At 36.8% G+C, this 26,983-nt stretch overlaps 1 protein-coding gene and 1 pseudogene across 13 annotated transcripts in view; one reads left to right on the top strand and one right to left on the bottom strand.

Annotated features, from left to right (window-relative positions):
- Window positions 1-26,983, bottom strand: part of MGST1 (microsomal glutathione S-transferase 1) — a 263,100-nt gene that overhangs the window by 192,195 nt on the left and 43,922 nt on the right. The window lies entirely within an intron of this gene.
- On the top strand, window positions 15,466-18,852 carry LOC100609176 (FACT complex subunit SPT16-like; annotated as a pseudogene).

Raw genomic sequence — 26,983 nt, 5'->3', positions numbered from 1 at the left:
CCAAGTCTTAAAAGTCCTTCCCTACAGCAAGGAGCATGGAAGAGCTGTTCAAGCTGGAAATTGAAGATTTCCTAGTCCCCATATGTAGAAGTGATTTAATTAAGTAATTAAGAAAGGACCTCAATTACATTTAAATACTTGCCTTGATACTTTAAATACTTGCTTTACTGCTTTTGTATTTTAAAGCCAATACTTTTGATGTTTTAGTAGTTGTGTTTGGGGATGTTCCTTGGGTTTAGAATTTCACCCATATTGTAGAAACTCTAGGGCCCATTACCTCAGATTCTGCAAGTTTGTTTTTCACAGCTCCAAATATCTAGGCCCTTATTAACCTACCATAAGTTAGAGGTATTGATTTGCTTACTTTACTGTTGAGCATACCCCCTTATTGGTTAGACTATCAAACTTCAGAAGCAATATTGCTTCTAGAAAGAGTACTAAATCAGCAGTCATAACACTTGGATTCTTTCATTGATCTGCTACTCTCCATTGGCAGGGCACTGGTCAAATAGCTCTCTCAGCTCCTGGAGGAGGGTACTAGTTTTCATTCATTTCTATACTATACAGCTAAGTTGATATGGTCTGGCTCTCTGTCCCCACCAAAATCTCATTTTGAATTGTAATCCAAATTACAATTCAAATCCAAATTGTACTCCATGTGTTGGGGAGGGACTTCATGGGAGGTGATTAGATCATGGAGGCAGTTCCCCCATGCGGCTCTCATGATAATGAGTGAGTTCTCACAAAATCTGAAGGTTTTATGTCTGGCATTTTCCCTGCTTGCACTTCCCTCTCCTGCCACCATGTGAAAAAGGATGTGTTTGCCTCCCCTTCTGCTATGATTGTAAGTTTCCTGAGGCCTTCCCAGCCATGTGGAACTGTGAGTCAATTAAACCTCTTTCCCTTACGAGTTACCCACTCTCAGATATTTTTTCATAGCAGCATGAGAATGAACTAACACAACAGTAGAGAACCTAGAACAAAGTAAGACTACAAAAAAGTTTGTTGAATAAATAATTTATCTGTCAACTAGATAATTAATCCATACAGGAATTGAAGGCTAAATAACTTGGCCCATTTTTAACTGGCTACCTTGTGATACTTCCAATGCATGCTTTTGGTCCACACTTTTGATCTGGATATACTGCAGTTGGCATGAGGAATGCAAATTCTACAGATTCCTAATTCAGTTTTCAACAATGAACTTTCAAGAAATTCAAACCAAATTGCTCCAATCTTTGAGAATTCTTTCTCAATGCTTCTCTCCAGTCTGCAACAACTATTTTTACATCTACACCCTCAGCCATTTTGCTTATTTTCCTGTGTTATGGATTACATGTTTGTGTCCCCCCAAAATGTGTATACTAAAACCCCAATCTCCAATGTGATGGTATTTGGAGATGGGGCCTTTGGGAGGTAATTAGATAAAGATGGAGCCCTCATGATGGGGTTGGTGCTCCTATAAGAAGAGGCAGGAGAGAGCTTACTTCCTCCCCCTGCCCCCTCACCCTGCCACGTAAGAAATCCAGAAAAACAGCCCTCACCAGAATGACCATGCTGGAGTCCTCCCCTCCAGAGCTGTGAGAAATAAGTTTCTGTTGTTTAAGCCACTCCAGGTTATGGTATCTAGATATAACAGCTTAAAATGACTTGCACTACAATCCTCAGCGTTAGCACTACAATATTTAGTTACACATTTTTGTATTTTTTGAAGGCTGAATCTGACCCTTACTCATTTCCAACTTTGCAAACTATCTTCATTCACATCATTAAAACAACAAGCTTATAACAGAACATTTATAAATAGTTTTAAGCAGAAACATACAAGTTCTTAAAGTAGAGGTATAAATTGACTTTATAACCAATTAAATCTGCATCTACAAAGTTCTTTCTTTTCCTCATGGTCTCATTTTATATCTTATTCTCACATTGAATATTTAAAGAACCAAATGAAAATGGTAGGCCCAGGTGACCCTATGTTATCCAGTAAAGGCAACTATTTGATTATATACAAATGCACATGAAAAGGACTACTAAATGTATATTACTCTTTTTGCAAAATCTCTGCATATGAAATGAAATGAAAGATTATTTCTTGATTATGGCTGCAAATATTTATAAAATAAATTTTATAGAATTGTATCTATAATTTTTCTACTACTGATGTTTGAAGATAAATAAGCAAGCCATTCCTGCCATTTCCCCTCGTTTGTGTAACTAGGTATACAGTAGATCTTTGAAAAACATGGGCAGTAGGAAGCACCCCTCCACATACACACAGTTGGAAATGCACATATAACTTTTGAGTCCCCAAAAACTTAACTACTAATAGCCTACTGTTGATCAGAACTGTTACCAATAACATAAACAGTCAATTAACACATATTTTTTGCGTTATACACATTATGTACTGTATTCTTAAGATGAATTAAGCTAGAGAAAAGAAAATGTTATTAATAAATTCATAAGGAAGAGAAAATATATTTCCTATCTATTAAGTAGAAGTGGATCACTGCAAAGGTCTTGATCCCGGTTGTTTCCATGTTGAGTAGGCTGGAAGAGCAGGAAGTAGAGGAGTTGGTCTAACTCTCTCAGCGGGGGCAGAGGCAAAATAAAATTCATGCATAAGTAGACCCACATGTTTTAAACTCCTGTTGTTCAAAAGTCAACTGTATTTTATTCATGGCCATGGAAATCAGATGAGTAAATAAGAGGAGGTTCTCAGATCTGTGTAATTCACAATGTACCCCTCCTCCCTATGGAAATTAAGGCATTGTGAAATAAACAATGTAAACTGCTAATGTTACTGAGCAAAGTTCTTGTATATGTATTCAAACTAGAAAAATGTCAAGAAATATAGGAAGAGTAGTATAAGACATCTAATCTGACCATATAATTCCAGAAAATGTACATATCTACTATGAAATGCAAATGTGGCTTTTAATGTTCCAGTCCCTTACATAGGTGTTTTGATCTACAATACATGCTAAAGCATATAGTAATTATCAGAAAAAAAAATTTTTTGAGGCGAAGTTTTGCTCTTGTTGGCCAAGCTGGAGTGCAATGGTGCGATCTTGGCTCACTGCAACCTCCGCCTCCTAGGTTCAAGTGATTCTCATGCCTCAGCCTCCCGAGTAGCTGGGGTTACAGGCACGTGCCATCACGCCCGGCTAATTTTTTGTATTTTTAGTAGAAATGGGGTTTCACCATGTTAACCAGGCTGGTCTCAAACTCCTGACCTCAAGTGATCTGCCAGCCTCGCCCTCCCAAAGTGCTTGGATTACAGGCATGAGCCACTGTGCCCAGCTGAAAATATTTTTTAAATAACCACCTTGGCCGGGTGCAGTGGCTCACGCCTGTAATCCCAGCACTTTGGGAGGCCAAGGTGGGTGGATCACGAGGTCAGGAGATGGAGACCAACCTGGCTAACGTGATGAAACCCCGTCTCTACTAAAAATACAAAATATTAGCTGGGCATGGTGGCGGGCACCTGTAGTCCCAGCTACTTGGGAGGCTGAGGCAGGAGAATGGCATGAACCCGGGAGGTGGAGCTTGCAGCGAGCTGAGATCACAACACTGCACTCCAGCCTGGGCAACAGAGCAAGACTCCATCTCAAAAAAATAAATAAATAAATAAAAAATAAAAATAAAAATAAAAACACCTTGAGGCCTAAAAAAAAAAAAAAAAGAAATCAGGTAATACGGAGGAAAACATAAATCTTTCAAGTCTGGTCAGTAGTTTGAACTTAATAAATGGTTTACCAATTAATTGTGAGTCTTCAACCTGTGGAGTCCATATTTTTAGGCTAGAAAATCGTAAATCGGTATACATAAAACTATAAAAGCTAGTAGCTAGAAAAATTGATATTCCACAGGAATAAAGAGAGCATGAAAGCTAGGGGACCTGAGAGCCTTTTTGAGCACCAATATTACCTCGCTTGGTAACAGAGGAAATACCTTATTATTATTATTATTTTTTTTTTGTATAAAACCAGATGGTCCCAACTCTTAGCAGGCAAATATCATAATACTTAGTTGTTGATTCTACAGTTTCTACAAAACTTATATTTATTCTGAATTTTCTAAATTTTGCAGAAAGTAAGCCTTAATATTATGTTTGTAAGAAAAAATAATATACATTCACATATTCATATTAATATATGTATACTTTCATTCATTGATTTGGCAATGGCTAAGAGTCTTCAATGTGTCAGAAATTATATGCTGGAGATGCCAAGATTAAATAACACTATTAATTGCATAGTCTAGAAGTGGAAACAAATGTAAACAAATACTGGCAGCATACTATGACAAATGCTAGAATACAAACTATAGTGGTTTATCCCAAAAAGAAGGGATAACCGACACTTCCTTGAGAATGTATGGAAAAAAATAAGGGTAAATGAGAAAATTGAGATCTATCTATAAGGATAAGTGAGAGTTTACTCACTGGACCTGGGGAGGGGATAAAAGGGAATCAGGTGTGATGGGTATTTCACCATCTACCCTTCCAATCCAGATACGGATGCTGGGAGAATTCTCTTTCAACTCCATACCACCACTTACCTGCTGTTCTCAGGGGTCATAAAATGCCTGTACCATTAAAAATTGAGTGTTCTGTTCACAATGGGGCTGCTTGGATGAGAGTTAGCAAAATCTTGCGGGATGAACAGATGTCTTTTTTGCTGCAGGATTCATGGACATGCAGGCAGTTGTGTCTGTAAGACTCTCCCTTGACAGCTACCTGAGCAGGTAGCATGGCTTCTCAACACAAGTGGTATGTGGTGGTTGCCCAAATGGCAACACAGCATCCGTAGATACCAGTTTAGCTCCTGCAGAGCCAAATAGGGCTTGATAAAGTCAGTGATAGTGGTTCTTTTGATGCTAATTTGCTGGTCTCTCTTCTCCTTCCTTTCTTTTAAAGTGATGTTCATTGAGTAGCCACACAACTCACCCCTAAATTAACCACCTTCACTATCACCATCCAGGACAGGTGGGGTGGACTGAGGAGTTCCCTACTCTCTTTCTGGCTTATTGTTATGACATATTATCTATGTTCTGCTTCATTCTGAGTCCTTCTTGAATCAAGAGCCTTTTCTTCTCCCCATTAAAGGTTGACTTTTCCAAATAAAAATATTATTTTCAAAATTACTGTTTTTGAGGAGGGCTCTGTATTAGTCTGTTCTCACTCTGCTAATAAAGACATACTTGAGACTGGGTAATCTATAAAGAAAAAGAAGTTTAATGGACTTACAGTTCCACATGGTTGGGGAGGCCTCACAATCATGGCAGAAGGTGAAGGAAGAGCAAAGGCACATCTCACATGGTGGCAGGTAGGGGAACTGCCCTTTATAAAACCATCGGATCTCATGAGATTTATTCACTACCATGAGAACAGCATGGAAAAAACTCATCCCCATGATTTAATTACCTCCCACCGGGTCCCTCCCAGGACATGTGGGCATTATGGGAGCTACAATTCAAGGTGAGATTTGGGAGTAACACAGCCAAACCATATCAGGCTCCAAAAGCCTATTTTGATGTCAAAGTTGAAATATTAGTTGATTCTTTCTCTAAATGCTTGTTATGCACAATCCTAATTCTCCTCAAGCAACAAATGCCTCTGACCAATTTCCAACTGGGCAGATATTAGGAAAAAAATTAATATTCAAAATAATATCTCACTACAAAGGGAAACTAGGAGATCTGATTGGAGCAGTTAGACTATCTACCATGTTTGGAAACTTTAAAACAACCCTCTCAGGTAGGTATTATCATCCTCTACATTACAGATGTAAGTATGATTCAGGTTGTACTCATGGTCACATTTAGTGGTTTGGATTCAAATCTAAGTCTTCTGACTTCAAGCGTGACCTTAAATTTGATCTATAAGAGGAAACTATCCAGAAATAATATAGCCTCAATGTCCACACTGCAAGTGTAAAACTTCTTAATTTAAAAATCCATATATATCACAGGCAGTAATAATAGTGACTAATTTTTTTAATAGTTTACTATTTATCAGGCACTAGTTTATACACTTTATATGGGCTAACTCTTGTTATCCTTACAACAACCTTATGAGGTTGATATTATTATTAATTTCATTTGACAACCAAGTCACCTCGGGTGTAGAGAACTTATCTAACTCTGTAATGACCATAGAACTGATAAGTGTTTGAGCCTGAATATTAAGGCAGACATGATTCTCAAGTCTATGTTCTTAGTGATTGTTCTACACTACTTTTACATCTAAAAAGAATACAATTCTAATATACATCATCATAGAAAATACATTATCATAGAGAATACATCATGAGATAAGCCATTTTTCTTTCCTAGTTTTAGCCTCTGTCAAGAGTATTAGAAAACAACTTCATTATGACACTGTTCATACTAGGATTTACAGGATCTGAAGCCCCACCATTTGTACAGCCCTTTATCATGTCACATTACCTCTTCTTAGAATGAATTACCTATGCTGTCATCCAAAATCATCGTATATTATTAAAGAAAACTAACATTTTTGAAGAATGTGAGATCTCTGACCTAATAGGCCAATAATCTGTTATATTTAACACAAAAATATCATAGGCAATATTTTCTATATGCTTTTACTCTTCCTTTGACTATCTCACAAGTGTATCATATGGTAACTCTCTATAGAGGATTTCACCATATAACGTACAAGATATAATCAACATTGTGTTCCTTTACCTATTTAGTAAATATGTTTATATTTACTACCTTCAATGACCCAAGTACCAGAGTTGCACTAGATGTTAAGGACTAGCTGTAACGGTGAGCCCAACGGATGTGGTTCTGCCCTCATGCAGCTTAGAGCCTACATGAAGACAGGCAAAGAAAACAGACACATATACAATTACAGCTGCGAAAAGTGCCCAGAAAAGAAAGCAAGTAATACCTTGAGGGTCCATGACAAAAGAACTTGATGAGAAAAGGAGGTGTGAGAAAGTCCCTAAGGAAGTAATAGTTGAACGGAGGAAGAGCTAAGTGGGAGTGGAGCAGGAAGCATAGCATTGCAGGCAGAGGGAAAGGTACATTCAAAGGTTCCATGTCAGAAAAAAGCATGGAATATGAGGTACACAAAACATTGAACATAGGCCAGCCTGGCGGGGTACAAAAGCAAGAGAAATAGTGATTCTGGAACATCTTGGGAAAAAAATGGAGTCAAACCAAATAGTTATATGTAGGCGTTATTCTTGTGAATAATGAGAAGCTGGTGAAGGGTTTGGGATATGGGGAGATGACATAATCAAATATATATATAATCAAACATATACATTTGAGTATATTTGAATATTTGATTATATATTTATATATTATATTATATATTTATATTATATATTTGATTATGTATGTTTATATATATGTATTACATATACATATATTAATATTTATGTGTAATATATAAACATTAATATGTATGTGTAAAAATATATATTATGTACATATAATAGTGTATAAACATATATAATCAAATATATACACATATATGCAATATATACCAACATATAAGCTTTTACAAATCTGACTAGAGTCTATAGAACTGAGTGCATCATATTTGCAGATTTAGAAAACACAGACGGGCTACTGCAGCAATTCGGGTGAGAACTGGGGGGAACTTGAACTGGAGAGATGGAAGAAGAAACAGGAAGAGTTAAGTGTATTTCAGAGATGCTTAGGAGGTATATAAGCAGGAATGCTAGTAAAACGGTAGGTTCAACCCTTCCATTAAAATAATTAAAATGATAGATTTTAAATATGGTAAATCATCTTAAAATGTCAAGGAGCAGACAAGATAGGCTAATCTCCAAGTTAAAGAGAAATGATGGTAAGCATAGCACTGTAACCACTTTGACCCTGTGACATTTGCTGAACCTGACAAACTTAAACTTCATTACTCAGACCCTTGCAGATTATGAAGAGCAAAGAGAAAGCTCAGAGTTAAATCTGCGCTACACTACCCCACTCACTTCCCAGGATACAAGAAAATTTACTTTGGCGCTGAGAACTCATGAGGGAGGAGGGATTTATCTCTGAGATAACATAAAACAAGTATTTTTTCTCTTTCAAATTTGTTAATATATGTTATCTGAGTGGCTCAATATACCTCAAGCTATTAATTTAACTTAGATGAGGTTAAATGGGTGCCAGATTGCCTATAACCTGAGGCACTTGGTGCAAGCAAAGGGTGCTAAACTCTGGGGAGGACCACCTGTTGGAAAACAATTTTCTGTGAATATTTTTACATTGCTGTGTGGTACAGGCTTTCTGGGCAAAAGCACTGGCAAAATAGTTAAAGGCTGACTTAACACCAGAGCTGCCATGGAAGCAACAGGATATTGTTCTGCAAAGGCTTAGAAATTTGTCTCCCTAGAAGCCATTTGCTTACATTTCTGCATTCTAGGGAGGTAAAAACTAAGATCTTCTTCCTCCCTCTCTTCCCCAGAGAGGATTCATTTATACTTCAGAGTAAAGCTTTCTCTCTCTCACCCTATATAAGCTCCAAGTCTCATAATTTCAGCGATCCTCTCCTATGGTACAATCCCACTGCATGCACAGGTGAACGTCTAGCCCTTATTACATCACCCTATTGAGAATTAGGTTGCAGGTACAAAGATACTTTGTGGGTAATAAAGGCTCTGTTTTCTGATCCAGAGATTCCTTTCAGAATATATATAGGTGTGTGTGTGTATGTGTATGTGTATACACACATACACACACACGTTACACATCACCTTAACTCTAGACCTCAGATAACTCTCACAAATAAATTTCCAGGAAAATAAGTAGTTGACATATTTCTTTGTGAACTGTTCAAGGAAACTAGGTATCATAAACAAAAATCAGAAAGAAAAATTGTATCCACAAAGACCTCAGATGCTTAAATTACAAACACAGGCTACACAATACTGATCCCCAACAGATTTAACATATAATGGTTTAAAAAATAAGAGACAAAATTAAAATTTTGTTCAGAAAATAGAAACATGGAGTAATGACAAAATAGATTTGCAGAAAAAAAGTATCTTCTAAAAATGAGAAGCACAATAAGCAAAATTGAAAAGTAAATATATGGGTTTTACAGTCGGTTAGACTCAACTAAAAAGAGAATTTGTGAATTGGAGATAGTTCAAAAGAAATAGTCCAGAATGCAGCACAGATTTTTGAAAAGTTAGAAAATTTGGAATAGAGATGAGGAAATATAGAAAAGAGAGGGAGGTGATTTAACAAATACTAAATCAGAGATCTAGAAGTAGTAAAAAGAGAGAATTTTTAAATCCCAATAATTAATAGCTAAAAGTTTTCCAGAAGTGATGAAAACACAAATACGAAAATCTCAACAAATGTAAAATAGGATAAAAATTTCCAGTGAAACTGCAAAATATAAAATTAAAAGAGAAGCTGGTAAAAATAACAGCCAGAAGCAAAGATTAATTTTAAAAGAGGTACAGTTGGTCTGATAGCTTTCATCCCAACAAAATTAATGGAAGTGAGAAGATAATAGAATACTAGTTGGAATGTGCTGAGAGAAAACCACTATCACATTATAATTCTATATTCATTAAAATACCTTTCAGGGAGAATGAGATAAAGACAGTTTAAAAAAAATTTATTTTAGGATCGGGGTACATGTGCAGATTTGTTACATAAGTAAACTCCTGTCATGGGAATTTGTTGTACAGATTATTTTGTCACCCAGGTACTAAGTCTAATACCCAAAAGTTATTATTGTTTTTTTGCTTCTCTCCCTCCTCCCACCCTCCAACCTCAAGTAGCCCCAGTATTTGCTGTTCTCTTCTTTATGTCCATATGTCCATGCGTCCTCATCATTTAGCTCCCACCTATAACTGAGAACATGTATTTGGTTTTCTGTTCCTGTATTACTTTGCTAAGTATAATGGCCTCCAGCTCTATCCATGTTCCTGTCTTTTTTTTTTTTTTTTTTTTTTTTTTTTTTTTTTTTTTTTGAGACAGAGTCTTGCTCTGTTGCCAGTCTGGAATGCAGTGGCATGATCTCGACTCACTGCAACCTCCACCTCCCGAGTTCAAGCAATTCTCCTGTCTCAGCCTCCTGAATAGCTAGGACTACAGGCAAACACCACCACGCCCAGCTAATTTTTGTATTTTTAGTAGAGACAGGGTTTCACCACGTTGGCCAGGATGGTCTTGATCTCTTGACCTTGTGATCCGCCTGCCTTGGCCTCCCAAAGTGCTGGGATTACAGGTGTGAGCCACTGCAATCGGCCAATCTTGTTCTTTTTTATGGCTGCATAGTATTCCATGGTGTATGTGTATCATATTTTTTTTAATCTAGTCCACAAATGATGGGCACTTAGGTAGATTCCATGTCTTTGCTCTTGTGAATAGCACTGCAGTGAACATATGCATGCATGTGCCTTTATGATGCAACAATTTATATTCCTCTGGGTATATGCCAAATAATGGGATTGCTGGGTCAAATGGTAGTTCTGCTTTTAGTTCTTTGAGGAAGTGCCTCACTGCTTTCCACAATGGTTGAACTTATTTACACTCCCACCAGCAGTATATTAAGTGTTCCTTTTTCTCCACAACCTTGCCGGCATCTGTTATTTTTTGGCTTTTTAATAATAGCCATCCTGACTGGTGTGAGATGGTATCTCATTGGGGTTTTGATTTGCATTTCTCCAGTGATCAGTGATATCAAGCTTTTCTTCATATGCTTGTTGGCCCCATGTATGCCTTCTTTTGCAAAGTGTCAGTTTATGTCATTTGCCCACTTTGTAATGAGGTTGGTTTTTTCTTGTAAATTTAAGTTCCTTAGAGATGCTGGATATTAGACCTTTTTCAGATGCATAGTTTGCAAATATTTTCTCCTATTCTGTAGGTTGTCTTGTCTCTTCACTCTGCTGATAGTTTCTTTCACTGTACAGAAGCTGTTAATTAAGTTTAATTAGATACAACTTGTCAATCTTTGCTATTGTTGCAATTGCTTTTGGCATTTTCTTCATCAAATCTTTGCCAGTTCCCATGTCCAGATGCTATTGCCTAGATTGTTTTCCAGGGTGTTTATAACTTAGTTTTCAGTTTTACTTTTAAGTCTTTAATCCATCTTGAGTCGATGTTTGTATGTGATGTAAGAAAGGGGTCCGGTTTCAATCTTCTGCATATAGCTAGCCAGTTATCCCAGCACCATTTACTGAATAGGGAGTCCTTTTCCCAATGTTTGCTTTGTCAGCTTTGTCAGAGATCAGATGTCACAGGCGTGCAGCTTTATTTCTAGGCTCTCTATTTTATTCCATTGATCTATGTGTCTGTTTTTGTACCACTTCATGGTATTTTGGTTTCTGTAGCCCTGTAGTATAGTTTGAAGTCCAGTAGTATGATGCCTCCAGCTTTTTGCTTAGGATTGCCTTGGCAATTCATGCTCTTTTTTCGTTCCATATGAACTTTAAAACCGTTTTTTCTAGTTCTGCGAAAAAATATTATTGATAGTTTGATAGGAATAGCATTGAATCTATAAATTGCTTTTGGCATTATGGTCATTTTAATGATATTGATTCTTCCTATCCATGAGAATGGAATGGTTTTCCATTTGTTTGCATCATCTCTGATTTCCTTGAGCAGCGTTTTGTAATTCTCATTGTAGACATCTTTCACCTCCGTGGTTAGCTGTATTCCTAGATATTGTATTCTTTCATGGCAATTGTGAATGAGATTTTGTTCCTGATTTGGCTCTCAATTGGCTGTTATTGGTTTATAGGAATGCTAGTGATTTTTGTATATTGATTTTGTATCCTGAAATTTTGCTGAGGTTTTGTATTAGCTTAATGAGCTTTTGGGCTGAGACTGTGGGGTTTTCTAGATATAGAATTACGTCAGCTGCAAACAGGGATAGCCAGTTATTTGGATGGCTTTCTATTAGGATGCCCTTTATTTCTTTCTGTTGCCTGAATGCTCTGACCAGGACTTCCAATACTATGTAACATAGGGAGTGGTGAGAGAGGGCATCCTTGTCTTGTGCCAGTTTTCAAGAGGAATGGTTTCAGCTTTTGCCCATTCAGTATGATGTTGGCTGTGAGTTTGTCATAGATGACTCTTATTATTTTGAATTATGTTTCTTCAATACCTAGTTTATTAAGAGTTTTTAATATGAAGGGATGTTGAATTTTATCAAAAGCCTTTTCTATGTCTATTTAGACGATCTTACGGTTTTTGTCTTTAGTTCTGTTTATGTGATGAATCACATTTATTGATTTGTGTGTGTTGGACCAACCTTGCATCTCAGAGATAAAGCCTATTTAATTGTGGTGGATTAGCTTTTGGATGTGCTGTTGGATTCAGTTTGCTAGTATTTTGTTGAGGATTTTTGCTCAATGTTCATCAAGGATATTGGCGTGAGGTTTCCTTTTTCTTCTATTTCTGCCAGGTTTTGGTATCAAGATGATGCTGGATTCATAGAATGAGTTGGAGAGGAGTCCCTCCTCCTCAATTTTTTGGAATAGTTTCAGTAGAATGATACCAGCTCTTCTCTGTAGATCTGGTAGAATTTAGCTATGAATCCTTCTAGTCCTGGGCTTTTTTTGGTTGGTGGGCTGTTCATTACTGATCGAATTTTGGAGCTCATTATTATCTGTTAAGAGATTTAATTTCTTCCTGGTTCAGTCATGGGAGGGTGGATGTGTCCAGGAATTTACCTATTTCTTCTAGATTATCTAGTTTGTGTGTGTAGGGGTGCATAGAGGTTTATCCTATTAATTTCTCCACGAAACCAGCTCCTAGATTTGCTAATCTTTTGAATTTTCTTTTGTGTGTGTGTGTCACAATCTCTTTTGGTTCAGCTCGATTTTGATTTCTTGTCTTCTGCTAGCTTTGAGATTGGTTTGCCATTGTTCTCTAATTCTTTCAGTTATGATGTTAGGTTGTTAAATTGAGATCTTTCTAACTTTTTGATGTGGATGTTCTATTAATATAAACTTCCCTCTTAACACTGCCTTAGCTGTGTCCCAGAGATTATGGTATGTTGTATCTTTGTTCTCATTAGTTACAAAAAACTTCTTGATTTCTGCCTTAATTTCATTATTTACCAGAGAGTTCTTACAAGACAAAAACCGAGAGAGTTTGCCACCAGTAGATCCACACTCAAGTCAACTGTAAAAAATGTATCTCAGAGCCAGAGGAAAGCAATTCCATCTGGAAGGTCTGAGAAAAATGAAGAAATAAAGAGCAAGATAAAGTGGTAATGAGGACGTAAAGCTAGAAGACCACTGATTCAATAAAATAATATCCCTAGAGTTTAAAAAAGTATTAAAATAGACAAAGACAATAACACAAAAATAGGGAGAGGAATAAATGAAGCAAAAGCTCCTATGGTCCTTGAAATGTCCCAGAGAAGGTTAAAAATATTGGCTAAATTTGGACTTTGATTAGTTAAGTGTGCCTGTAGAAATTTACAGAATAACTATTTTAAAATATTATATAAACAGAGTGTATAGTTTCTATACTAATAGAGAAAAAAGAATAAATAATAATACAAAAAGAAAACCTGAATCATAGGTATAAATTCAAATATATCAGCAGTTACATTAAATAAAAATGAACTAAATGCACTGTAAAAGACAAAGATTACCATATTGAATTTTTAAAAAGAATCTAATTATATGCAATTTATTAGAAATAGATCTAACACATAATGATTTAGACAAGGTGAAAGTAAAAGAATGGAAAAAATATATCAAGTAAACTAACTAAAAGGAAGTTAATGTCACTTTATTAATATTATACAAGATAGACTATAAAGCTGAAATAATTGCTTGGGAGAAAGAGGATCAAGTTGTTAGGACAAAAGGTACAATTCAAATAGATATACTTGTATGTATTATTTTGTATCTACCTAAAACATGACTTTAAAATGCATGGCATAAAATTAATCGAATTATAAGGAGAAAAGAACAATTCTACAGTCAGAGCACTAGACTTCAACACAGTTTTCTCATAATTGATATTAAAAAATCAGACAAAATATTTACAGCATTGATATAATTAGGCTTAGTTCCACCCAAATCTCATCTTGAATTATAATCCCCATAATCCCCATGTGTCAAGGGAGAGATCAGTAGAGGTAATTGAATCATGGGGGTGGTTTTCCCCATGCTGTTCTCATGATAGTGAGTGAGTTCTCACAAGATCTGGTGATTTCATAAGGGGCTCTTCTTCCTTCGCTCAGAATGTCTCCTTCCTGCTGCCTGTGAAGAAGGTGCCTTGCTTCCCCTTCACCTTCTGCCATGACTGTAAGTTTCCTGAGGCCTCCTTAGCCATGCTGAACTGTGAGTCAATTAAACCTCTTTCCTTTATAAATTACCCAATCTCAAGCAGTTCTTTACAGCAGTATGAAAACAGACTAATACAAACATAATGAAAACTTTGATATTAGGCTGGTGCAAAAGTAATTGCAGTTTTGACATTTAAAAAAAATGGTGAAAACAGCAATTACTTTTGCACCAATCTAATACATATAGAACATTATAGCCAATAATTGCAAAACACACCTTCTTTTCAAATACACTTGGAACATTTGCAGACATTTGCAAAATTGACTATACAATGGTCAGTAAAGAAAATTTAAATACACATCAAAGGCTTGAAATCATACATGGCATGTCTTCTAATCTCAGTGCTCTTAAGCCAGAAACTTAAAAAAACAATAAAGCAGGCTAAAAAGGGGAATAACTTCACACATTTAGTGTTTAATAACACGTCTATATGATCTATGGGTCAAAAAAAGTCGAATAAAAATTTAAACCATTTAACTAAAACTTTAATATGCAGGATAATAAAAATCCTACATATTAACACATGCAAGGTGCAGCTAAAGCTGTATTTCTTGGAAACTTACAGTCTTAGGTATTCATATTACAAAGTTGAAAGGCTAAAAATGATTCAGTCAAGGATAAAAATGATTATGTCAAGTCAAAGTTTAAAGGATAAAAATGATTAAGTTGAAAGGATAAAAATGATTAAGTCTAATTACTAGATAATTTATTTAATAATAATAAATATATAGAGTAGAGAATAAATTAAATGTATTTTATTTTTACTTTTATTTTAAAATATATATTAAAAAGTAGAAAATAAATCTTCTTTTTGGTTAACTAGTCTGGTTAGACTAGTCAAGAAAAAGCTGAGAAGGTGAAAGTAAATGGAAAAAACAAAAGAATCTATTGTATTAATAAGGGACATAAGCAACTTTTCTAAATACAAAGTGATATATAAAACTCAACTGCACTTATATAACACAACAATAAACAGAAAAAAAAGAAAATGGTACTATGCAATTTATGGTAGCATAAGAAGTGTTAGTAGCTTATTATAAATCTAACCAAGAATAAAAGTGCGGGATTCCTGGGCTGAGAGCAGGTGGCAGAGCCGGGACATCGCGTGATTCTCAGAACCCAAGGAGAAGCGGCGTCCAGGGCTATGGCTGTGACTCTGGACAAAGACGCTTATTATCAGTGAGTGAAGAGAGTGTACAGCAATTGGCAGAAAGGAGAAGATGAGTATGCCAACGTTGAGCCATTGTTGTATCAGTGGGTGTTGATGAAGAAATTGTTTATTCCAAATCAACTGCCTTACAGACATGGCTCTTTGGTTACGAACTAACTGATACTACCATGGTCTTTTGTGATGACAAAATCATCTTTATGGCCAGCAAGAAAAAAGTGGAGTTTTTGAAACAGATTGCCAACACTAAGGGCAATGAGAATGCTAATGGAGCCCCTGCCATCAGACTGCTGATATGAGAAAAGAATGAAAGTAGTAAGAGTAGCTTTGACAAAATGATTGAAGCCATTAAAGAAAGCAAGAATGGCAAGAAGATTGGAGTGTTCAGCAAAGACAAATTCCCTGGAGAGTTCATGAAGAGCTGGAATGACTGCCTCAACAAAGAAGGCTTTGACAAAATAGATATCAGTGCAGTTGTGGCATATACCGTCGCTGTAAAGGAGGATGGGGAGCTCAAATTAACGAAGAAAGCAGCCGGCATCACTTCTGAAGTCTTCAACAAATTCTTCAAGGAAAGAGTCATGGAAATAGTTGATGCAGATGAGAAAGTTTGACACAGCAAACTGGCTGAGTCTGTGGAAAAGGCCGTTGAAGAGAAAAAATACCTTGCTGGGGCAGACCCTTCTACTGTGGAAATGTGTTACCCTCCTATCATTCAGAGTGGTGGCAACTATAATCTCAAGTTCAGTGTGGTGAGTGACAAGAATCACATGCATTTTGGGGCTAACACTTGTGCCATGGGTATTCGCTTCAAGTCTTACTGCTCCAACCTGTTCGCACTTTGATGGCTGATCCTTCTCAGGAAGTTCAAGAAAATTACAAGTTTTTACTCCAGCTTCAAGAAGAGCTGCTGAAGGAATTAAGACATGGTGTGAAGATATGTGATGTATATAATGCTGTCATGGACGTGGTTAAAAAGCAGAAGCCAGAACTCCTGAACAAAATTACCAGAAACCTAGGATTTGGGGTGGGAATTGAATTCCATGAAAGCTTCCTACTAATCAATAGTAAAAATCAATACAAACTGAAGACAGGAATGGTTTTCAGCATCAGTTTGGGATTCTCAGACCTGACTAACAAGGAGGGGGAAAAGCCAGAAGAGAAAACCTATGCCCTGTTCCTTAGTGACACAGTGCTTATGGATGAGGATGGCCCAGTTACTGTTCTCACTTCTGTGAAGAAGAAAGTGAAGAATGTGGGGATTTTCCTAAGGAACGAAGACGAGGAAGAGGAGGAGGAGGAGAAAGATGAGGCAGAGGACCTTTTGGAAAGAGGTTCTCGGGCAGCATTACTTACAGAAAGAACAGGAATGAAATGACTGCAGAAGAGAAGTGAAGAGCACATCAAAAAGAACTAGCGGCTCAACTCAATGAAGAAGCAAAGAGGCGATTGACTGAACAAAAGGGAGAACAGGAGATTCAGAAAGCTCACAAATCTAATGCGTCCTATAAACACCCATCTCTGATGCCTAAGGAACCACATATTGGGGAAATGAAGATCTACATCGATAAGAAATATGAGACTGTGATAATGCCTGTGTTTGGCATTGCAACACCTTTTCACATTGCCACAATCAAGAATATAAGTATGTCCGTGGAAGGAGATTATACTTACTTGCAAATCAACTTTTATTGCCCAGGCAGTGCTCTGGGCAGGAATGAAGGCAACATCTTTCCTAACCCTGAAGCGACTTTTGTCGAAGAAATTACATACCAAGCGTCATACGATGACCGGGGAACAGACAGTACCAGCCTTGAACCTTGAGAATGCTTTCCAAATTATTAAAGAAGTACAGAAACGTTATAAAACTCGAGAAGCTGAAGAGAAAGAGAAGGAGGGCATTGTAAAACAAGACTCACTGGTGATCAATCTAAACTGGAGTAATTCCAAACTGGAAGATCTATACATTCGCCCAAATATTGCCCAAAAGAGGCTGCAAGGCTCACTGGAGGCCCGTGTCAATGGCTTCCGCTTCATATCTGTTCGAGGAGACAAAGTGGATATTTTGTACAATAATATTAAGCATGCTTCATTCCAGCTCTGTGACGGAGTAATGATTATTGTCTTGCATTTTCACCTCAAGAATGCCATCATGTTTGGGAAGAAGTGGCACATGGATGTGCAGTTCTACACAGAAGTGGGAGAGATAACCACGGAATTAGGGAAACATCAACATATGCATGACCGAGATGACCTCTATGCTGAGCAGATGGAACGAGAAATGAGGCACAAACTGAAAACAGCCTTTTAGAATTTCATGGAGAAAGTAGAGGCTCTAACTAAGGAGGAACTGGAATTTGAAGTACCTTTTAGGGACTTGGGATTTAACGGAGCTCCCTACAGGAGTACCTGCCTCCTTTAGCCCACTAGTAGTGTGCTGGTAAATGCTATGGAATGGCCACCTTTTGTGGTGACATTGGATGAAGTAGAGCTGATTTACTTTGAGCGGTCCAGTTTCACCTGAAGAACTTTGATATGGTAATTGTCTACAAGGACTACAGCAAGAAAGTGACCATGATCAATGCCATTCTTGTAGCCTCTCTTGACCCATCAAGGAATGGTTGAATTCCTGCAACCTGAAGTACACAGAAGGAGTACAGTCCCTCAACTGGACTAAAGTAATAAAGACCATGTTGATGACCCTGAGGGCTTTTTCGAACAAGGTGTCTTGCTTTTCTGGAGCCTGAGGATGAGGGGAGTGATGCTGAAGAAGGGGATTCAGAGTCTGAAATTGAAGATGAGACTTTTAATCCTTCAGAAGATGACTATGAAGAGGAAGAGGAGGACAGTGATGAAGATTATTCATCAGAAGCAGAAGAGTCAGACTCTTCTAAGGAGTCGTTGGGTAGTGAAGAAGAGAGTGGAAAGGATTGGGATGAACTGGAGGAAGAAGCCCGAAAAGCGGACCAAGAAAGTTCTTATAAGGAAGAAGAAGAACAAAGTCGAAGTATGAGCCGGAAGAGGAAGGCATCTGTGCACAGTTTGGGCCGTGGCTCTAACCGTGGTTCCAACCGTGGTTCCACACACAGCTCTGCACCCCCCAAGAAAAAGAGGAAGTAACTTCTGAACTTTGGCCCTGAGCTCCATTCTTCCTTTAGCCAAACCCTGAAAATTTTACATGACATAGAAACTGTATTTTTCCTTTTGTTTTCATTTGAAGTTTTGCCATTTGTGTTTATGGGTTTCGGGGGCCATTTATGTGGACCAATCTACTCGGAGAATTCCAGGCCCACCAGGACACGTGCCAATGGCCCCATTCAGATGGCAAGGGAGGAGGTGTTCCTGAGGACAGGAGGAGGCTCTTGCTGTTAATAAATATTGTTTCATTCTTCTTTCTTCCTGTCACCTTGTGCCAGGACATCGATGGCTTCTGACATCTTGTTATTTGGTGTCTCAAAGCTGGATTTCCAAGTCAGTGGTACAAGGTGACCCTTAATAACCCATATCATGGTTCTTGACCAGCATATTCAATCCTCCAACCTACCCTATTGCCATGACCTTCCTCACATCTCTTTAAGTTTTATCTTTGCAATACTCAAGGTTCTTGGAAATTTGCTGATTGTTGTGATAAACCATACAACTTGAGCCAGTGAGGCAGATTGGGCTGGTGCCTTTGTCCGAGTTTTCCTGCTTTCTTGCCTCATGCAGATTCTGAGGTATATCTGCTGCCTTAGAAGACACAAAAAGCAGTGATATTCCCTGGCTCGGTTATTTTCTCCATACAAATGCACACATGGTACAATGATAGAAAGCAAAATTGCCACTGTCTTCTTTTTTTTCTGATATATCTAAGGAAGAATGGTTGTGCCTCATGTACTGCTTCTAGTGAAATCTAGAGGAAGGCTCAAAGAAGTCAACATTTAGATCTGGAAGGGACAAGTCATGCCTTGGACCTAGAATACCCTGAGGAGTAAAGAGAAGAGGAAGGGAGGCCATATCTACAACACAGCCTCTCAGCACTGCTGCTCCTTATTTTAACTTTGTCTTGCATTGTCCTGTATTTATCACAGTTTCTGTTGAACAGCTTTTCAAGTATTTGGGGAGTTTATCTTGCCATCCTCCCCTTCTGGTTCTCCGCAGCCACCTGTCCCACTGCAGTTCCTTCCATGCTCTGTGACTTTAAGAGAAGTGGGGAGGGGTCCCGGATTTTATGTTTGTTTGTTTTTTCTCCTTAGCAGTAAGACTTGACGTTTTCAATTCTGGAAGAACTAAAAGATGAATAAACTGTGGGATTTCATAAAAAAAAAAAAAAAATCTAACCAAGAATGGAAAAAAAACTCTATAAGAAAAGTAAAATATATGTGAAAGATGTCAGTGCACATGTAAGTAAATGGAGAAATAATTGTGATCATGAATTAGAAGACTCAGTATGTAAAGATATTGACCTATTTATATTTATTGTAATCCTAATCAAAATCTTAATGAGTGTGTATGTTTGGAACTAAATATATACATATTTAGTTTAGTTGACACTAAAATATATATTAAATATTTATTATTAAATTTATATTAAATATTTTAGTTGACACTTAAATATATATAGCGATACAAAAAAAAAAAAAAAGATACTCTTAAGAAGTTCAGGGTAAAGGAAAATGCCCAAATATATATAAAGACATTTCCCTGATCATTACTGATCATTAGTGATGTTGAGCATTTTTTCAGATGTTTGTTGGCCATTCGTGTATCTTTTATTGAGAATTGTCTATTCATGTCCTTAGCCCACTTTTTGATGGGACTCTTTGTTGTTTGTTTTTTTTTTTTTTTTTGCTATTTTGTTTGAGTTCCTTGTAGACTCTGGATATTAGTTCTTTGTTGGATGGATAGATTGTAAAGGTTTTCTCCCACCCTCTGTGTTGTCTGTTTACTCTGCTGACTGTTCCTTTAGCTGTGCAGAAGTTCTTTAGTTTGATTAAGTCTCACCTATTTATCTTCACGTGTTGCATTTGCTTTTGGGTTCTTGGTCATAAAGTGTTTGCCTAAGCCAATGTCTAAAGGGGTTTTCCCGATGTTATCTTCTAGAATTTTTATACTTTCAGGTCTTAGATTTAGGTCCTTGATCCATCTTGAGTTGATTTTTCTGTAAGGTGAGAGATGAGGATCCATTTTCATTCTCCTACATGTGGCTTGCCAATTATCCCAGCACCATTTGCTGAATAGGATGTCCTTTCCCCACTTTATGTTTTTGTTTCTTTTGTCAAAGAGCAGTTGGCCTTAAGTATTTGGGTTTACTGGTGGGTTTTCTGTTCCATTCCATTGGTGTATGTGTCTATTTTTATACCAATACCATGCTGTTTTGGTGACTATGGCCTTATAGTATAGTTTGAAATCAGGTAATGTGATGCCTCTAGATTTGTTCTTTTTGCTTAGTCTTGCTTTGGCTAAAATTAATTAATCCTATTAATTTTAGGATTTTTTTTCTAGTTCTGTGAAGAATAATGGTGGTATTTTGATGGGAATTGCATTAAATTTTTAGACTGCTTTTGGCAGTATGGTCATTTTCACAATATTGATTCTACCCATCCAAGAACATGGGATGTATTTCCATTTGTTTGTGTTAGCTATGAATTCTTTCAGCGTTGTTTTGTAGTTTTCCTTGTAGAGGTCTTTCAGTTCCTTGCTTAGATATATTCCTAAGTATTTTTTATTTTTTTGCAGCTATTTTAAGAGGAGTTGAGTTCTTTATTTGATCTCAGCTTGGTTGCTGTTGGTGTGTAGAAGAGCTACTGATTTATGTATATTAATTTTGTGTCCTGAAACTTTGCTGAATTTGTGTATTAGTTCTAGGAGCTGTTTGGAGGAGTCTTTAGGATTTTCTAGGTATACAATCATATCATCAGCAAACAGCTACAGTTTGACTTCCTCTTTACCGATTTGGATACCCTTTATTTCTTTCTCTTGTCTCATTGTTCTGACTAAGACTTCCAGTAATACATTGAATAGAAGTGTTGAGAGTGGGCATCTTTGACTTGTTCCAGTTCTCAGAGGGAATGCTTTCAACTTTTCCCCATTCAGCATTATGTTAGCTGTGGGTTTGTTGTAGATGACTTTTACTACATTGAGGTATGTTCCTTGTATGCCAATTTTGCTGAGGGTTTTAATCATAGAGGGATGCTGGATTTTGTCAAATGCTTTTTCTGCATCTATTGAGATGATCAGGGAAATGCAAATCAAAACCACAATGCAATACCACCTTACTCCTGCAAGAATGGCCATAATAAAAAAATAATAGATGTTGGCGTGGATGCAGTGAAAAGGGAACACTTCTACACTGTGGGTGGGAATATAAACTAGTACAAACACTATGGAAAACAGTGTGGAGATTCCTTAAAGAACTGAAAGTAGAACTACCATTTGATCTAGCAGTTCCACTACTGGGTATCTACCCAGAGGAAAAGAAGTAATTATATGAAAAAAGATACTTGCATGTACTGTTTATAGCAGCACAATTCTCGAGTGCAAAAATATGTAACCAGCCCAGATGCTCATCAATTACTGACTGAATAAAGAAATTGTGGTATATATATATATATATATATATATATATATATATATATATATATTCCATCATATATATATATATATATGATGGAATACTACTCAGCCATTAAAGGAACAAATTAATGGCATTCACAGAAACCTAGATGGAACTGGAGACTATTATTCTAAGTGAAGTAACTCGGGAATGGAAAACCAAATATTTTATGTTCTCACTCATAGGTAGAAGCTAAGCTGTGGGGATTCAAAGTCATAAAAATGATACAATGGACTTTGGGGACTTGGCGGAAAGTGGGGGAGGGGGTTGATAGATAAAAGACTACAAACTGGGTTCAGTGTATACTGCTCAGGTGATGGGTACACCAAAATCTCACAAATCACCACTAAAGAACTTACTCATGTAACCAAATACCACCTGTTCCCCAAAAACCTATGGAAATAAATTTTTTTAAAAGAAGACTTATCATATAGCTATTTTAATTAAGATACTGCATTACTATGCTGGGTTAACGCATAGATCAATGTAACTAAATGTAGAGAGGTCAGAAAAGTACATGGACATATATGGATACTTCATATATGGCAGAGGTTTATTGCAACTAAGTGAAAAATAATGGACTTTTAAATAAATGGTGATGAGAAAATTGGATCCCTACCTTCTAATATATATATAAAAAAATCCTTCCCCAGCATTATGACCTATAGGTGAAAAATAAAATTATAAATACTTTAGAAATTAATGTAAATATTGTTATAAACTAGGAGTATTATTATAAAATTTATTCAGAAAGCACCAACCCAAATAAAAATATATTAAAATTAATTACATTAAAATGAAAACCTTATCAAAAAAATTGTAAAGCACGTGAAAAAACAAGCTGTCCATTGAGAGAATATATTTGCTATACATAAAATTGATAGGGGCTAGTTTTCAGTATATAAAAAAACTATGAATCCATAAGAAAATCATGAATAAGGCCAGGTGCAGTTGTTCACACCTGTAATCCCAGCACTGTGGGAGGCCGAGGCAGGTGGATCACATGAGGCTAAGACTTGGAGACCAGCCTGGCTAACATGGTGAAACTATGTCTCTACTAAAAATACAAAAATTAGCCAGGCATGGTGGCAGGCACCTATAGTCCCAGCTACTTGGAGCCTGAGGCACAAGAATTGCTTGAACCCAGGAGGTGGAGGTTGCAGCGCAGTGAGCCAAGATCATGCCACTGCACTCCAGCCTGGGTGACAGAGCAAGACTCTGTTTCAAAAGAAAAGAAAAGAAAAAAGAGAGAGAGAGAGGAGAAAGAAAGAAAGAAAGAGAAAGAAGGAAAGAAAGAAAGAGAAAGAAAGAAAGAAAGAAACAGAAAGAAAGGAAGGAAGGAAGGAAGGAAGGGAGGGAAGAAGAGTGAGAAAGAAAGAAAGAGGGAGGGAGGAAGAGAGTGAGAAAGAAAGAAAGAAAGAGAGAGAAAGAAAGGAAGAGAAAGAAAGAAAATGATTAATAACTAAATAGAAAAAATTGGCAAACAAACTAAATGAACATTTCCAAAAGGCAAAACTCCAATGGCAGAAAAAAAAGAAAAGATACTTGCCACAATAAAAAAATAAATTAATTAAAACTACAATGGGATACTATTAATCATTCACTAATTTGAGAAATATGAAAAGTTCTAACAGCATCAAGTGTTGATAAAGATACAGAGCAACAGGAACTCTCACACTTCTGTGGAAGTGTTCTTTAATGCCATCACTTTGGAAAATAGTTTTTAATTACCTAGTGTAATTGGAAATGTGCATATTCTACAGTCCAGTAGTTAGGCCATATAGTCCAGAGAATAGATTTTATGTTAGCATAAGGACACATGTACCTGAATGTTCGTGCCAGCATTATTTAAATAGCAAAAACTAAAAGCAGCCTAAATGTTCATAAACTGGATAAAGAAATTGTGGTCTAGCAATATAGTAGATTACTAAACAAAATGACAATAAAAGACTATACCATTTGATTCAGATTGGGTTTGAATGGAGTTTAACTGATAGAATATCCTGGTAGTTTAAATACATTCCTGGTGTTTAAGTGTAGCAGATACCTCTGGGCCACTGGTCTAAGGAAGGAAAATCAAAACAGTGTGGGTAACATAATGAGCGCAACAGGCTTAGTGCACTGTTAGAATAATATCTGTGTACTTTCTTTCCTCAAACCCATGTCCCTCAAGATCAGAGGGCATCAAAGGTTTATAACCGTTTTAATTACATCCATCAACTCTGTTACCTGCTGTTTCTCTAGGCCTTGAGTTTGATGAAACAATGTTCCAAATCTGTGGTTTTTCCCTTGCACCTTTGCTGCTACTACTGTCACCACAGTGGCAGTGATCCCAGACTCACTGCTGTTGTGTGAGCAGCCTCTCGTTGCAGGTTTTGCCTGCCCTGAAAGGCTCTGAGAGTGTGGCTATTCCTCCCATAACCTCCTCTTTCACTTTACTCTTTTGGAAATGAGGAAGGAAACTGCAGGAAGCTAAAGCTGCTTCTCTTTCATATGACAGGGTAGGTTTTTCTACTCTTGACATTTTTGGGGAAAACTCTCCTACCACTGTCACCATTCACAGATTTACTGTGAAGCTAAGGAAGCAAAAATATCAGGGCCCCCTTATTTGCACAGGCATCTTCCAAAGGCCTGGCAGGGGCTCTGGCAATGTGTTTATGTGGTCATATGTCTCTAAACAATTTACAAAACTAAAAACAGGAAAGAGTTAAGACCACTGTCTATTTTCATTTTAACTTCCCCCTTATAAAACTTCAACTCATGATGGGTGACATTAGAATGGCCAAGAGCATTTTCTATATATGGTTAAGGGGAACTTGAGCTGGGAGTACATTTCTAAGGTGTTTTGGTGGGATATAGATAAATATCTATACCTATCTACCTACTATCTCTCTAGGTCACTCTAGATAGATACAGATACAAGTAATTATATAATAGATATAGACAGTTATATATATACAAAAATGTATATTTCAATCTATCTATATATCTATCATATGTATACAGATATATCTTTGTATATATCCAGATAGATATATCTTTGTATATATCCATATAGATATATCTTTGTATATATCTAGATAGATATAGAGACATACAGAGATATAGAGACACGAAAATAACTTGGCCGTATTCCAAAATGACTAGAAGACTATAAAGCCATATCCCAAAATGACTATAAGACTATAAACAATATCCGTTTTTCTTATTTCTGGAACAAAAGTGAAGGACTGGAGTTGAGATTATGACTTGAACATATATTATTGTGTCAGGCATTCAAACTATGTACATACTGGGAGAAAAATGAAACTGAAATGTATGGAACTACCAGTTAGCCTGGGGAACATTCTTCCAGAAAGTTTACAGATAAAGAAATTTGATAGAAATCTTTCTAAATTTGTCAACAGTCCTAAAAGTTTGCATGATATTACTGAGAAAGTAATAAAACGAAACTTTCTGAAAGTGTCAATGAAATTAACCATGCTAGAGGCTAGTGGAAAGAATTATCTTGTTCTTACTATAGGAAATCAAATTACACAATCATTGTCATGTGAAGAGGCAATCAAAGAAGATGCAACGCAAATATGCAAAAAAGAATTCTAGAGATAAGATTGACAAGTAAAAATATTGCTCTTCAAAGCTGGAAGCTTCACATCACCTGACTTCAAATGATATTACAGGGCTACAGTAATCAAAACAGCATGGTAATGGTACAAAAACAGACACATAGACCAATGGAACAGAATAGAGAGCCCAGAAGAAAGGCCACACACTTACAACCATTTGGTCTTTGACAAAGCTGACAAAAACTAGCAATGGGAAATAACTCCCTATTTGGTAAATGGGGCTAAGATAACTGGCTATCCATATAAAAAAGATTGAAGCTGGACCCCTTCCTTATGCCATATACAAAAATCAACTCAAGATGGATTAAACACTTAAATGTAAAACCCAAAACTATGAGAACTTTGGAAGACAACCTAGGCAATACCTGTCTGGACATAGGAATGAGCAAAAATTTCATGATGAAGATGCCAAAAGCAATTGCAACAAAAGCAAAAATTGACAAATTGGATCTAATTAAACTTAAGAGCTTCTGCACAGCAAAATAAACTATCAACTGAGTAAACAGACAATGTGCAGAATGGGAGAAAATATTTGCAAACTATGCATCTGACAAAGGTCTAATATCCAGCATCTATAAGTAACTTAAATTTACAAGAGAAAAACAGACAACCCCATTAAGAAGTGGGCAAAGGCATCAATAATACACTGGATAAAGAAAATGTGGCACATATACACTGTGGAATACTATGCAGCCATAAAAAAATGAGTTCAAGTCCTTTGCAGGAACATGGGTGAAGCTGGAAACCATCATTCTCAGCAAACTAACACAGGAACAGAAAACCAAACACTGCATGTTCTCACTCGAAAGTGGGAGTTGAACAATGAGAACACATGGACACAGGGAGGGAAACATCACACACCAGGGCCTGTCGCGGGGTGGGGGGAAAGGGAAAGGGGAGGGAGAGCATTAAGACAAATACATAATGTATGTGGGGCTTAAAACCTAGATGATGGGTTGATAGCTGCAGCAAACCACCATGGTACATGTATACCTACATAACAAACCTGCACGTTCTGCACATGTATCCCAGAACTTAAAGTAAAATTAAAAAAAAAAAAAAAAAGAAGTGGGCAAAGGACATAGACATTTTCCAAAAGAAGACATACATCTGGCCAAGAAGCATATGAAAAAAGTTCGATATCACTGATCATTACAGAAATGCAAATCAAAACCACAATGAGATTTCACCTCACACCAGTCATAATGGCTATTACTAAAAAGTCAAAAAATAAAAGATGCTGGAGAGGTTGTGGAGA

Source organism: Pan troglodytes, chromosome 10 (genome assembly GCF_028858775.2).
Source record: "Pan troglodytes isolate AG18354 chromosome 10, NHGRI_mPanTro3-v2.0_pri, whole genome shotgun sequence".
NCBI lineage: Eukaryota > Metazoa > Chordata > Mammalia > Primates > Hominidae > Pan > Pan troglodytes.
The sequence above is the reverse complement of the archived record's forward strand: the minus strand, read 5'-3'. Positions and strand labels throughout refer to the sequence as shown.